The 15910-nt window shown below is 42.0% G+C and overlaps 1 protein-coding gene across 2 annotated transcripts in view; it reads left to right on the top strand.

The window, feature by feature from the left end:
* AGBL4 (AGBL carboxypeptidase 4) overlaps nt 1–15910 on the top strand; it is a gene marked incomplete at both ends in the record, with an annotated part of 1409253 nt that overhangs the window by 1023880 nt on the left and 369463 nt on the right. The window lies entirely within an intron of this gene.

The following is a 15910-nucleotide window of genomic DNA, read 5'->3' on the forward strand; positions in this document are numbered from 1 at the left end:
CCCTATGATTTTTATTTATTCGAATACATTTAGTAAGTAATGAAATAATAATGATAATATCTGCCATTTATGGAACATTACTCCATGGTAGGCATTATGACACTATGATAGGTATGAATCTTGGTCTGCAAACTTAGGAGTACAAGAAATATATTTACTGTTATATTAAAAACATTTCAATTGAACTTGTATCCCATATCCTACTAACCTGGTAGTAAATTGAATCTCTGTTATTACTGGGGCTTCCCACCTCCATGTTTTGGTAAGATCCCAGGATCTCATGCAGCCCCAAAGTATTAGAAGCATTGGGGTAGCCTCTCTGATTATTGGTCATTGGTCCAGACCAGTGCCCACTGACACAACCATTTCCCTTTCTCTCATGTCCCTCTACTGCTGCTTCCATGCACTAGTTGGGTCATAATGATCTCTGATGAATCCGCAGACCATACACCCACAAGCAACCAGTCTGAGAAAACCTTAGGATGCTGCTGCAGAGTGAAGTACAGGTAACAGATGCACTGACCTTCATCCTCCTCCCTGGTTGAGAAATAACCCTCCCCACCTTAACTCCAAAGCCGTCTTCCCCTCTCCTCCTTTTTCCCTCAAGGATGTCCATAGTCCATAGTCTTCAGTGGACCCTGGCTTTCATAAAAGCAAAAGAATACAGCTGACTCCTAGAAGCTTCTACTTTCCCCTCTTTCAAATATCCCCAGAAAAGCAAAGACTAGTAGCCTAGCTATTGCTTGGAACACAAGAGGAAGGGAAAATGCAAGAACATATACAGAAATTCTTATTCCAATAACTTATCTGACTATACTAGTCCCTTTAAAACAAAATATTATTTAATACTTACCACAATCCTGCAAAGGTAGGAGTTTTTACATATGTAAAAACCACGACTCAGAGAGAGAAAGATTTTACAATTAGTAAAGAGAGTTCTGGGAGATGACACAGGTTGGTGTGACACACTGAAGCTTGGAGGCTAAACCACTGTATCCTCACCCTCTGTGTTCTGGGTGTGGGAAGGGGAAGCTTGATGGCAGCCTCGAAGGATGGGTAATCCTGAGTGAAAGAGGGAAAAAGACGATTGCAGCACCTGGTTGAGGGAGAGCAGGAATGAAACCTGTCTGTCTGTGGCGCTTGATTCTCCCTGTAGCCCTGTTCTCCAGGATTACAACTCAGCTGTCAGGAGACATGGACATACACACACCACACACACACACACACATGCACACACAAGCAAGCCCACAGTGTTAAGATCACTGGATACAGAAGGGTTTCCCATCTCAGCCTCGTGATGTTCTCAGAACTCTGCCTTCGTCTTGTCCCAGTGCCGAGCTTAGAGGTAATTTCTCCCACTCCAGGACCAGGATAAATGATGCGCGAGCAAGAGCTCCCTGTTACCGTCACCTTCTGTAGAGGAATCATCTGTGTACTGCGTCAGGATGCCTGGACTTGAGTCCTTGTCCTGCAGGTCCTTTCCCTCTTTTATAAAATGAAGTATAGCTCATTAACCTCAGAGGCCCTTCCAAGTCCTCTATGGATTGATGAAATATCCAGTCTGGACTTTAAATTTGACACATTTCATAACTTCCCACTAACTTCCTTCCAGTGTCATAGACGCACGACGTAATGAGACTATCTGAAAGGCTTATAAGATCTCTCTGGCTTGCACAGTCTCACCGCTTATGTACAATTCATTTTTCTCAGCTTTAATCCAAATCTAGTTTCTAATATTTTCTAATAAGCTCTGGCCTATCTTACTCACACAGTTTATTGCCATCAGGAAGAATTTTCCCTCCTATCTATACCGCTCCCTTCCAACATTTCCCTACCGTTGTTTTCTTTTCTCCTGCTGGCAATAATTATAAGTTGTGAAGCCCACAAAAAAGCGGATATGAAATAGACTGTATATGATTAGAGATAATATCACAGGCGTGTGTCTGAAACCTGCCGTCTGGCTAATGTGTGTTTTCCTCCCCACGTCACTGAACACAGTCATTATGCCTTGGCGGGGCCTGGGCTTTGGTAATGGTGTGATCAGTGTTTACATGTAAGGAACGTGTTTCTTTGTGTCGAGGGGCCGTCCCAAGCACTACCTCCTCGCTATGAGGCCGAGGATGATGAATCGCATTTCTAAGATTCCTGATGGCATGAACTCTACAAATTGATCTTCCTCTCTTGGCTCCTTGATTCACTGGAGCTTCTTTGGTGAAAGCTGGAGGATTAACAAGGTCTGGAAATACAGTAGTTTCCCTGGCCTGGGTTGTGAGCACTGTCCTGAGGCTGAGGCCAAGACCTGGCCTCTTACAAAGAAACAAGACCAAACAGCGGTGCAACTGCCTCTGTTGTTATTTATAAAATGTGAATTCATTCATTCTACAAATATTTATTGAGCACCTACCATGTGCTGGCGCTGTTCTAGATTCCGGAGAGCAAGTAAGGACCAAAACAGAAAACTTTCTACTTTCATAGAGCTTCCATTAGAATGTAATGTAATGTTTAGAAAAGGGGGAAACATACATAAGCAAAATAAACAAGTAAAATATTTAGTATACTAGGTGATGGAAAGTAAGGCAATCATTTAATTTATAGTCCAAACCAGAACACCTCTGAGGGCGAAAGCACAAAACTATTAGTAATTTCAGTGGGTAAAGAGATATAAATCAGGACAATGGTCACCCTAAAATGCTGTGGAGGAAAATAAGGCAATTAAGGGAAGTAAGGAGTGTGGAGAAGGTGGAGACAGGGGCTGTAGAGAATTGAGTGGATTGGAATTTAAAATAGGAGTGTCAGAAGGCATCACTGTGAAGGAAATAAAGAAGCAATTATGTGGATATCTGGGGCAAAGTGTTTTCAGCAAAGGGAACAATAAACATAGTAGCCATTAGAATGGACCGTGGCTGGTATGTTACAGGAGAAGCAAGGAAGTCAGTGGCTGACATGGAATGACTGAGTGGGAGAATTTTAGGAGATGAGGTCACTGGGGTCAGTGGAGCATCAGATCATGTAGGACCTTTAAAGACACTGTAAGGGCTTTGGCTTTTACTGTGGTGGGGTGGCAGCCATCTAAAGCTTTTAAGCTGCCTTGTGTTATTTTACCATAATCACTCTAAATGGTGTGTTGAGCATAGTCTTTTAGAAGGGCGGTACGTGGCAAGAGTTGAAATAGGGGCACCAGTTAAAAGGCTATTGCAATAATCTGAGCGAAAAATGATGGTGGCAGGAAGAAGGTAGAGATGGTGAGAAGTGGTCAGAATTTGGATATTCTGAAGACAAAGTCAACATGATTTGATGAAGGATTGAATACGGGACATGGGGGAAAAAATAGTGTCAAAGATATCTCCAAGTTCTTTGACCTGAACATTGGCTGGAGGATAAAGTTATGGAGTTTCCTTAAATAAGAAGGGAGAGACTGTGGGTAGAATAGATTTGGAGAAGGAAATTAGGGGTTTGGCTTTGGAGTGTTAAATTTGAGATACCTGATAAATATTCACGTGGAGATATTGAAGATACAGTTAGATGAAGTCTGGAGTTTAAAAGTCAGGGCTGGAGATAAACTTTGGAATCTATTAAATTGAGGGAGATCATTTAAGGAGTGAGTGTAGCTTGAGAAGAAAAGGGTTCCAAAGACGGAGCCCTGGCTCATTCCAAGATGAAAAGGTCTGGCAGAAAAAGGGGTACCAGCAATGGAGTTTTAGGAGGAGAGGCCTGTGAAATTGTAGGAAAACTAGGAGAGTGTGGCATCCTGCAAGTCAGGTTTTTAAAAAGTGGTACAAGGAGGAGGGATCAAATTCTGCTGATCTATCAGGTATGAGGACTAAGAACCATTGAAGGTCATGGAGACCTTGACAAGAGCAGTTTCAGTGGCATGGTGAGGGCAGAGGTGTGACTGAAGGGCGTTCAAGAGACAAGGGATGATGAAGAAACAGAAACAGTGTTGGAGACAACGATTTCAAGGAAAGGAGAGAAATGAAGTAGTAATGGAAAGGCGAGGTGGAGCCAAGAGCTTTTTTCTTTTTTCTAATGGAAGAATTAACATGGTTTTGTACTGGTGGAAATGATCCAGGAAACTAGAAAATTTTTGTGATGCAGAAAAGATAGGCAAACATTGCTGGAGCGAAATCTTTGAGTGGGTGAAGGGGGAAGGGATCTAGTAGGGGAAGTGAACAAGTAGAGGGGTTGGTCTTGGATAGGGGCAGGGAAAGCGCTTCCATAACAACACGAGGAGAGGTAGAGTATGTGAGCATACTCTCACATACTCTAGAGTTTAAGAGTTTAGAGTTTTAGAGTTTAACTGCATAGGTGCAGTTACCTAGGCGGATGTGATGTTGGGCTTTTATGTTCTTCAGGTTGCTTTCTCAGTGAAATGGTAAGCAAGTTCATCAGCTTACATGAGTAAGTTTCTTTACCACATCAGTGTTGTCTCTGATGGGACACATTGTTGGAAGTTAAAATTCATTGTTTCATTCATTTATTGGATACTCACCAGGTACCTATTCTGTGCCAGTCTCTGTGCTTAAAGGTCACATGGGAGAGACAGATGCATAAACATACACAATCCAGGACGGCATGCACTTAAATGGACTTAAACGTGGAGAAGGATAACTAACTTGGTCTAAGAAAGTCCAGCGATAATTCAGAGGACAGATGAAAACTGAGTTAGATCTAAAACGATAAGAATAGATATTTTCCAGGTGGAGAAAGGAAGGAAAGTCATCCTAGACCCAGGGAACACCGTGAGCAAAGGCTTCTAAGAGTGAAAAACAAAGAAAATCCTGCATATTTGGAGAACATGTTTGAAAGACCGGACTTGTGACCGGACAGGTGGTTTGCACCATTCTCTGAAGGGCCTTAGGTGTCAGGCTGAGGAGTTGGGACAGTGAAAGTCTGTGAAGATTTTAAGCAGGAATGTGCCTCTGACTGCAAGAGTCTAAGCAAAGATGGGCTTGGGTGGAACAGACCATGGTGTTGGGGAAGCCAGGTAACTTCGTTTGATGGAGAGAAAGCCAGTGGGGCTTAGGGCTAGAAGGATGCCTGAGCGAGATGCGGAGAAGTCTGCCTTAGCCATCTGAGGAGAGACTTTTCTCCCTGGGTTGGGAAGGGGCTCCTCATTGACATGCAGAAAGCGCTGCCCGCTTTAGTGCTTTTAATAAAAATGGAAAATATGGGTTTGTGTGATGCTTTTAATCATTTTGGAATTGTAAAGAGCTCTGGGCTTTGGGGGCTGGGATGGCCCTGTGTGAACATAAATTAGCCTAACTGAGTAGCCTGTGCTGTTTATGGGCACTACTTGCTGTAAATTTGGTTCTGATGCTGGAACTGTGCGTCACCCACATAGCCCTCAGCCTCAGCACGTCTCCTCCTGAAAACTGCAAGGGTTGCTTTTCGTTAGGAGTCATGGACTCCAAGATGAAGTAGGGAGTCCTTTAATTAATAAACTAGTATGGTCTTTAATTTGCTTACTCATTCTGCAAACTGGGACCAATCACCTTCTCTAGCCAGGCCCTGTGCTAGACACTGGGAACACAGAGATGAGATAGGCCCTGGAGGCACCTGCAGCCTAAGACACTGGGAATTTCAACAAAAATAGGGCCAGTTGGAGCAAAATGAAACGCATGGTTACTTCTACCTGCAACCTTTTTTAGACAAGGGCTGTGGCTTGTCCCAAGAGAACTGGGTCTTGCTTAGAATTAGAATCTTGACTGCTTGCTTAGAATTCTTGAAAAGCGGAGTGGGGCATCACTAAGGGTTTAGACCAGAGTGTTAGGTAGACCCAGGGCAGGAAGCTGACTCTGCCTCCTTGCTACCTCTGTGATTGTCAGGACAACCCCTGACCTCCTTGAGCCTCAGTTCTCATCTGTAAAAAGGGGTGGTCATAATATGGCTATAAAGCTCCTAACATAGATCCAGTCCGTGGTGCGCCCTCTACAGACATCGTTGGCTCCCTCTCCCTGTCCTGTGCGCACTGCCCCAGCAGGCAGAGGGAACACTGAGCCATTCCTGCTCTCTGTAAACAGATTAGTTCATGTCCAGGACACACGTTAGCAACTTGTCTCTCTCCATCACTGAACTCTTCAGTGGCCTGCAGTGGCCTCAATAATGAAATGCAAACTCCTCAGTAGGGCAAAGGGGACTCTATAATATGCCCACAAGCCTTTCAGGACCATCTCCACACACATCCTCTTTGTCCTCTGTGCTCCAGTCATATTAGAATATTCACTGCTCCTTAGGTGCATACGTGCTTCCTCATCTCAGCCTTTGCTCACGCAGAAGCCTCTGCCTGGACCCCTCAGCCCTCCTTCCCTCTTCTCCACCTAGAGAAATTCCACCCACCCTACACAAAAAAAAAAACCAGTCTTAATGCCTTCTCCTCAGGAAACTGATGCCTCATTTGGACTTATTGCTTTCATCTCATTTGGACTCACTGCTTTCATCTCTGACATCCCACAACACTTTTCTGTCATTTCACATTTATCTGCTGACTTTGATGGGAGCTAATAGCACATAGGCTAATTTCCCTCACCATCCTCAAACGTCTGCGAATACTCTAGCACCAGGGAGTGAGACTGGAAGTTAATATGGTGGTGCCAGTAGGATCTGTGGCTGACTAAGCTGCCTGAAGTTGCTCCCAGAGAAGCACGAAACTAACAGCAAGCTTTAGAGGACTGTCATTCCCTCGTCGCACACTTGAACCCTTAAAGAGATACACATTTTATAGTGAAGAAACAATGGTTCTGAGTTAAGAAGTGGCAGAGCTGGGCATCCAGATACTTTTCCACCGTGGCACACTGTCTCATTCAAACATGTCCATAGAGCAACAGTCCTCCAGTCCCTAGGGTGCGCTGGGCTGGACTGGCTTCCTGGGTGTGCGACCAGGGCAATACCCCAGGGCCCTCACCCTCAGAAGGACCCTGCACTTGGGATTTCAAGCCCTGTGGTTTGTGTCTTACAACTCTTAATAATTTTATCTTTGAATTTGTTTTTTTTTTTTTTTGCTGTACGTGGGCCTCTCACTGTTGTGGCCTCTCCCGTTGCGGAGCACAGGCTCTGGACGCGCAGGCTCAGTGGCCATGGCTCACGGGCCCAGCTGCTCCGCAGCATGTGGGATCTTCCCGGACCGGGGCACGAACCCGTGTCTCCTGCATCGGCAGGCGGACTCTCAACCACTGCGCCACCAGGGAAGCCCTGAATTTGTATTTTATAAGCATAATCTGGTGGGCCAACAAAGCATACACCAGAGACTTGGAGCCTAGGCTCATGCACAGGCCTGCCTCCTGCTACCTCATGCCTCTTCAGACTGGGTTCTTGGCCACCTTCTTCCTCATTTTCTGGAAGTCTGGACCCCACCCAACTTCCCTTTTCCCAGGATGGCAGTGCCACGGTATGTTCGGTAGACAGCTCAGCTGGGGCAAGCACGGGGACAGGCTAGGTGCCCCCATGCAGGTGCCTAACCTGTCCCAATGTGAGAGTAGCAGTACTCTTGGGTGTTGCCATCTGCAGTGGATTGGAGCAGCCAGGCCATGGGAATGGAAATGTCTGTCTTGACCTCCCTGCCCTCAGCTGCCAGCCGGGGTGGGGAGCTGGGAGAGGAAAGGGGGTTCCCAGCAGCCAGTGGGCCATGAACACTTGTGCACCCAATCTCAGGGTGGAGCCCTAGGACAGCTGTGATGGTCTGCATGCACCCCACCACTGTCCCCATGCCTGAGGGAGCACAACATTAAAAAGCAAATAAAAAAATACCATGACAGGTAGAGAGAGAAACAGTGGAAGAAAGGAAAAGGCTTCATATTTTAATACCTTTAATGCCACTTTACACCTGCTTTTTGGATAAGGGGCTGTGCATTTTTATTTTGCACTGGGCCCCACAAATTGTGTCACCAGTCTCGGTGCCTGGCCCCGTGCTGGGCACCAGGGATACAGATTTGGATGCATATAACCTCTACCTTCAAGGTGGCTATTGGGTCTGCAGTTTGTACTAGTTCAGGAAATTGGCAAACTTTTTCTATAAAGGGCAATTTTAGGCTTTGCAGGCCAACCAATCCCTGTCGCAACTACTTAGCCCCACCTTTGTAGCACAGAAGCATCATTTGACAGTATGTGAAAGAGTGAGTGCAGCTGTGTTCCAATAAAACTTTATTTATGGACATTGGAATTTGAATTTCATATAATTTTCACATCACAAAATATTATTTCTCTTTCTATATGTTTTCAGTAATTTGAAAATACATAAACCATATTTATCTGTGGGCTGTACAGAAACAGGCAGCAAGCTAGATTAGTCCAGCAGGCTGCAGTTTGCTGACCTTGAACTAGACGATCTCTAGGGGTTTTCCAGCACTCACTCAGGTGAGTTTCAGAGAGCTGGATATTTATTCTCACTGTCCTTTCCCCTATTGTTATTCTGGGTTTCTCTCTCTCTCTCTCTCTCTCTCTCTCTCGCGCGCGCGCGTTCTCCTTTTTGCACTTACTTTTACTCTCTCTCTCTCTACATATATACCAAACATGCGTGCACATGCACACACGCACACGCATGCACCCATACACCTGATTTAAAAGCCACTGATAGATCCATCTGAACACAAGGAGCTCTTTTCTTTCAACTGGTGTAAGTAATGGAGCCAGTGCCCTTTCTCCAGAAGGGGCCAGCTGCTGAATTCTTGCTTGCCTCATAATTACAAAATCATTGAAGCAGAGACGAGAGGGAATCCAATGTAGTGCTCTACCTGCAGAGAAGAAATATTGACACATTTAGGGACATAATAGTCAGATGAAGGAAAACATGTACTCTATTCTCTGCTCCATGTATCTCTACAGACACGTCTTTTAAATGTGTTTTTGAATAGGATACAAATGTGATATTCAGACAAGCAATGGACAATTGTCACCATCTGCCATCTGCCCACACATAGGAGTTGGTTCAAGGAAGAAAATGTTTGACTCAAAGAAACTGAAGTTCTTCATAAAAAGACTGCAAATAATTCATTATATTATTCACCTACTGTGTGCTCATAGCTAGAAGGCTATTAGAAGCAGAGAAGTGTGATATTATAAAAACAGCATGGACTTCTGGAACTGGTGAGACTTGGGTTTCAATCCCTGGGCTGGAACTGCATAGCTATGCTGGCTAGAAAAAGTAACTGAAACTCTTTGAGCTACCATTTTCTCATCTGTATAAGAAGGGTGATGTCTATGTTGCAGGTTTGTTAATAAGAATTAGTGATTTGCACAAGCCTCTTAGATAGCCTCATCCAATAGAGGGCAGACAGCAGAATCAAGAAGAACTACAATCCTGCAGCATGTGGAATGAAAACCACATTCACAGAAAGTTAGACAAGATGAAAAGGCAGAGGGCTATGTACCAGATGAAGGAACAAGATAACACCCCAGAAAAACAACTAAATGAAGTAGAGATAGGCAACCTTCCAGAAAAAGAATTCAGAATAATGATAGTGAAGATGATCCAGGACCTCGGAAAAAGAATGGAGGCAAAGATTGAGAAGATGCAAGAAATGTTTAACAAAGACCTAGAAGAATTAAAGAACAAACAAACAGAAATGAACAATACAATAACTGAAATGAAAAATACACTAGAAGGAATCCATAGCAGAATAACTGAGGCAGAAGAACGGATGAGTGACCTGGAAGACAGAATGGTGGAATGCACTGCTATGGAACATAATAAAGAAAAAAGAATGAAAAGAAGTGAAGACAGCCTAAGAGACCACTGACACAACATTAAACGCAACAACATTCACATTATAGAGGTCCCAGAAGGAGAAGAGAGAGACAAAGGACCCAAGAAAATATTTGAAGAGATTATAGTCGAAAACTTCCCTAACATGGGAAAGGAAATAGCCACCCAAGTCCAGGAAGCGCAGAGTCCCATACAGGATAAACCCAAGGAGAAAGATGCCGAGACAGATAGTAATCAAATTGGCAAAAATTAAAGACAAAGAAAAATTGTTGAAAGCAGCAAGGGAAAAATGACAAATAACATACAGGGGAAGTCCCATAAGGTTAACAGCTGATTTCTCAGCAGAAACTCTACAAGCCAGGGAGTGGCATGACATATTTAAAGCGGTGAAAGGGAAGAACCTACAGACAAGATTACTGTATCTAGCAAGGATCTCACTCAGATTCAATGGAGAAATCAAAAACTTTAAAGACAAGCAAAAGTTAAGAGAATTCAGCACCACCAAACCAGCTCTACAACAAATGCCAAAGGAACTTCTCTAAGTGGGAAACACAAGAGAAGAAAAGGACCTACATAAACAAGCCCAAAGCAATTGAGAAATGGTAATAGGAACATACATATCGATAATTACCTTAAATGTGAATGGATTAAATGCTCCAACCAAAAGACACAGGCTCACTGAATGGATACAAAAACAAGACCCATATATATGCTGTCTACAAGAGACCCACTTCAGACCTAGGGACACATACAGCCTGATAGTGAGGGGATGGAAAAAGATATTCCGTGCAAATGGAAATCAAAAGAAAGCTGGAGTAGCAATACTCATAACAGATAAAATAGACTTTAAAATAAAGAATGTTACAAGAGACAAGGAAGGACACTACATAATGATCAAGGGGTCGATCCAAGAAGAAGAGATGACAAGTATAAATATATATGCACCCAACATAGGAGCGCCTCATTACATAGGGCAACTGCTAACAGCTATAAAAGAGGAAATCGACAGTAACACAATAATAGTGGGGGACTTTACCACCTCACCTACACCAATGGTCAGATCATCCAAAGAGAAAATTAATAAGGAAACACAAGCTTTAAATGACACAATAGACCAGACAGATTTATTTGATATTTATAGGACATTCCATCCAAAAACAGCAGACTACACTTTCTTTTCAGGTGCACACGGAACATTCTCCAGGATAGATCACATCTTGGGTCAGAGATCAAGCCTCAGTAAATTTAAGAAAATTAAAATCATATCAAGCATATTTTCTGACCACAATGCTTTGAGATTAGAAATTAATTACAGGGAAAAAAATGTAAAAAACACAAACACATGGAGGCTAAACAATACATTACTAAATAACCAAGAGATCACTGAAGAAATCAAAGAGCAAATGAAAAAGTACCTAGAAGCAAGTGTCAATGAAAACTCGATGATCCAAAACCTATGGGATGCAGCAAAAGCAGTTCTAAGAGGGAAGTTTATAGCAATACAAGCCTACCTCAGGAAACAAGAAAAATCTCAGATAAACAATCTAACCTTACACCTAAAGGAAATAGAGGGAGAAGAAAAAACAAAACACATAGTTAGCAGAAGGAAAGAAATCATAAAGATCAGAGCAGAAATAAATGAAATAGAAACAAAGAAAACAATAGCAAAGATCAATAAAACTAAACTCTGGGTCTCTGAGAAGATAAACAAACTTGATAAACCATTAGCCAGACTCATCAAGAAAAAGAGTGTGAGGACTCAAATCAACAAAGTTAGAAATGAAAAAGGAGAAGTTACAACAGACACTGCAGTAATACAAAGCATCCTAAGAGACTACTACAAGCAACTCTGTAACAATAAAATGGACAACCTGGAAGAAATGGACAAATTCTTAGAAAAGCACAACCTTCTGAGACTGAACCAGGAAGAAATGGAAAATATGAACAGACCAATCACAAGTAATGAAATTGAAACTGATTAAAAATCTTCCAACAAACAGAAGTCCAGGACCAGATGGCTTCACAGGTGAATTCTGTCAAACATTTAGAGAAGAGCTAACACCTATTCTTCTCAACCTCTTCCAAAATATAGCAGAGGGAGGAACACTCCCAACCTCATTCTACAAGGCCACTGTCACCCTGATACCAAAACCAGACAAAGATGTCACAAAGAAAAATAACTACAGGTCAATATCACTGATGAACATAGATGCAAAAATCCTCAACAAAATACTAGCAAACAGAATGCAACAGCACATTAAAAGAATCATACACCATGATCAAGTGGGATTTATCCCAGGGATGCAAGGATTCTTCAATATAGGTAAATCAATGTGATATACCATATTAACAAATTGAGGGAGAAAAACCATATGATCTTCTCAAGAGATGCAGAAAAAGCTTTCAACAAAATTCAAAACCCATTTATGATAAAAACCCTCCAGAAAGTAGGCATAGAGGGAACTTACCTCAACATAATAAAGGCCATATATTACAAACCCACAGCCAACATCGTTCTGAATGGTGAAAAACTGAAACCATTTCCCCTCTGATTAGGAACAAGACAAGGTTGCCCACTCTCACTACTGTTATTCAACATAGTTTTGGAAGTTTCAGTCACAGCAATCAGAGAAGAAAAAGAAATAAAAGGAATCCAAATCAGAAAAGAAGAAGTAAAACTGTCACTGTTTGCAGATGACATGATACTATCCATAGAGAATTCTAAAGAAGCTGCCAGAAAACTACTAGAACTAATCAATGAATTTGGTAAAGTTGCAGGATACAAAATTAATGCACAGAAATCCCCTGCATTCCTATACACTAATGATGAAAAATCTGAAAGAGAAATTAAGGAAACACTCCTATTGACCATTGCAACAAAAAGAATAAAATACCTATGAATAAACCTACCAGGAGACAAAAGACCTGTATGCAGAAAACTATAAGATACTGCTGAAATAAATTAAAGATGATACAAACAGATGGAGAGATATACCATGTTCTTGGATTGTAAGAATCACTAATGTGAAAATGACTGTACTATCCAAAGCAATCTACAGATTCAATTCAATCCATATCCAATTACCAATGGCATTTTTTATAGAACTAGAACAAAAAATCTTAAAATTTGTATGGAGACACAAAAGACCCCAAATAGCCAAAGCAGCCTTGAAGGAAGAAAATCGAGCTGGAGGAATCAGACTCCCTGACTTCAGACTATACTACAAAGCTACAGTAATCAAGACAGTATGGTACTGGCACAAAAACAGAAATATAGATCAATGGAACAGGATAGAAAGCCCAGAGATAAACCCACACACCTATGCTCAACTAATCTATGACAAAGGAGGCAAGGATATACAATGGAGAAAAGACAGTCTCTTCAATAAGTGGTGCTGGAAAAACTGGACAGCTACATGTGAAAGAATGAAATTAGAACACTCCCTAACACCATACACAAAAATAAACTCAAAATGTATTACAGACCTAAATATAAGAGCAGACACTATAAACCTCTTAGAGGAAAACATAGGAAGAACACTCTTTGACATAAATCACAGCAAGGTCTTTTTTGATCCACCTCCTAGAGAAGTGGAAATAAAAACAAAAATAAACAAATGGGACCTAATGAAACTTAAAAGCTTTTGCAAAGCAAAGGAAACTACAAACAAGATGAAATGACAACCCTCAGAATGGCAGAAAATATTTGCGAACGAATCAATGGACAGGAATTAATTTCTAAAATATATAAACAGCTCATGCAGCTCAATTTAAAAAAAGCAAACAACCCAATCCAAAAATGGACAGAAGCCCTAAGTAGACATTTCTCCAAAGAATACATACAAATGGCCAAGAAGCCCCTGAAAAGCTGCTCAACATCACTAACTTTTAGAGAAATGCAAGTCAAAACTACAATAAGGTATCACCTCACACCATCATTAAAATGGGCACCATCAGAAAATCTACAAACAACAAATGCTGGAGAGAATGTGGAGAAAAGGGAGCCCTCTTACACTGCTGGTGGGAATGTAAATTGATATAGCCACTATGGAGAACAGTATGGAGGTTCCTTAAAAAACTAAAAATAGAATTACCATATGACCCAGCAATCCCACTACTGGGCATATACCCAGAGAAAAACATGATTCAAAAAGACACATGCACCCCAATGTTCATTGCAGCACTATTTACAATAGCCAGGTCATGGAAGCAACCTAAATGTCCATCGACAGACTTATGGTTAAAGAAGATGTGATACATATATACAATGGAATATTACTCAGCCCTAAAAAAGGACGAAATTAGGTCATTTGTAGAGACATGGATGAATCTGAAGACTGTCATACAGAGTGAAGTTAATCAGAAAGAGAAATACAGATATTGTATATTAATGTGTATATGTGGAACCTAGGAAAATGGTACAGATGAACCAGTTTCCAGGGCAGAAATTGAGACACAGATGTAAAGAACAAACGTATGGACACCAAGGGGGGGAAAGCGGCAGGGCGTGGGGATGGTGGTGTTATGAACTGGGTGATTGGGATTGACGTGTATACACTGATGTGTATAAAATGGATGACTAATAAGAACCTGCTGTATAAAAAAATAAATAAAATAAAATTCAAAAATTCCAAAAAAGAAACAAAAAGAGGTAGACATAGAAAATGGATTTGAGGACATGGGATGGGAGGGCCAAGCTGGGGTGAAGTGAGAATAGCATCGACATATATATACTACAGAATGTAAAATAGTTGGCTGGTGGGAAGCAGCTGCATAGCAAAGGGAGAGCGGTGCAGTGCTTTGCGATGACCTAGAGGGGTGGGATAGGGAGGGTGGGAGGGAGGCTCAAGAGGGAGGGGATATGGGGACATGTGTATGCACATGGCTGATTCGCTTTGTTGTGCAACAGAAACTAACACAATATTGTGAAGCAATTATACTCCAATAAAGATCTATTAAAAAAAAAAGAATTAGTGATTTGACTAAGAGAAAAAGAGTACAAAGTACAGTACCTGACACATGATAGGCATTTGCTCAATGGTAGCTGCAGGAAAGTTAGTGATGGAAAAAGGCAGAGCCACGAGTCAAACCAGGGTGTGACTGCAAAGCCCATGCTTGGTCTTTACAGAATGCTGATAGAGTAGGTGGCCTGGAACAGGGGGCCCTCTAGGGGGGGCACAGCTGGGAAAACAGAGGCTTGAGCAACTACAAATAATGCCTTCCTCTTCATTTATTGGTGATCACACCTTCTTTTTATTGTTTATTCCACCCGTCTTTCAATGAATGGTGGACAAGAACATTCAACAACTTAAAGTAACTACAAAAAACTATAGTTGAAAAACCCCTGACCTCTTGGATCGTGATGTGTTTGCCAGCTCGGCAGTTTCTGATTCTGCTCATTTCTTAATTTATGCAAGTATATTTACTGGGCACTGTCTTACTCTGTTCGGGCCACTATAACAAAAATGTCATCGACTGGGTGGCTTTTAAACAATAGAAATTTATTTCTCACAGTTCTGGAAGCTGTCAGTCCATGATCAAGGCACCAGCATATTCAGTGTCTGGTGAGAGCCTGCTTCCCGGTTCATAGACTTCTTCCTGTAACCTCACATGTGAAAAGGGCAAGAGATCTCTCTGGGGTCTCTTTTATGAGGACATTAATCTCATCCATGAGGGCTCTGCCCTCAGTACCCAATCACTTCCGAAAGCCTTCACCTCCAAATACCATCACACTGGGGATTAGTTTTCAACAACATAAGAACTTTGGGGAGATACAAACATTCAGTCCACAGCAGGCATTTACTCTGTGCCATTCAGTATGCTTAAATGCTGGGGCTACAGTGATGGGTGAGACAATTTTCACCTTTAAGGAGTTCACAGTTGAATGAGAAAACAAGTGGACAATTATAGGATGGTAGCCAAAGTGCTATGATAGCACAGAAGAATGGCATCTAAGCTATTCTGGGGGGGGGGTCAGATAAGGCTTAATGATGGAGATAACCTTTAAACTGAGATTTGAAAAAGGAATGGGAAGTAGCTAACCAAGGAAAGACTGTGACAGGAAGGATGTGGGAGGCAAAGGAAACGGCCTGTAAAAAGACATGAGGACTATACTTTCAGGGGTCATGACTGGAGAAATTTCATACAGAAAACAGACTGATTGTTGACAGAGAGGAAGGGGGTGGGGGAGTGAAATGGGTGAAGGGAGTCAAG

Source organism: Grampus griseus (genome assembly GCF_964374135.1).
Source record: "Grampus griseus genome assembly, chromosome: 1".
Taxonomy (NCBI): Eukaryota; Metazoa; Chordata; class Mammalia; order Artiodactyla; family Delphinidae; genus Grampus; species Grampus griseus.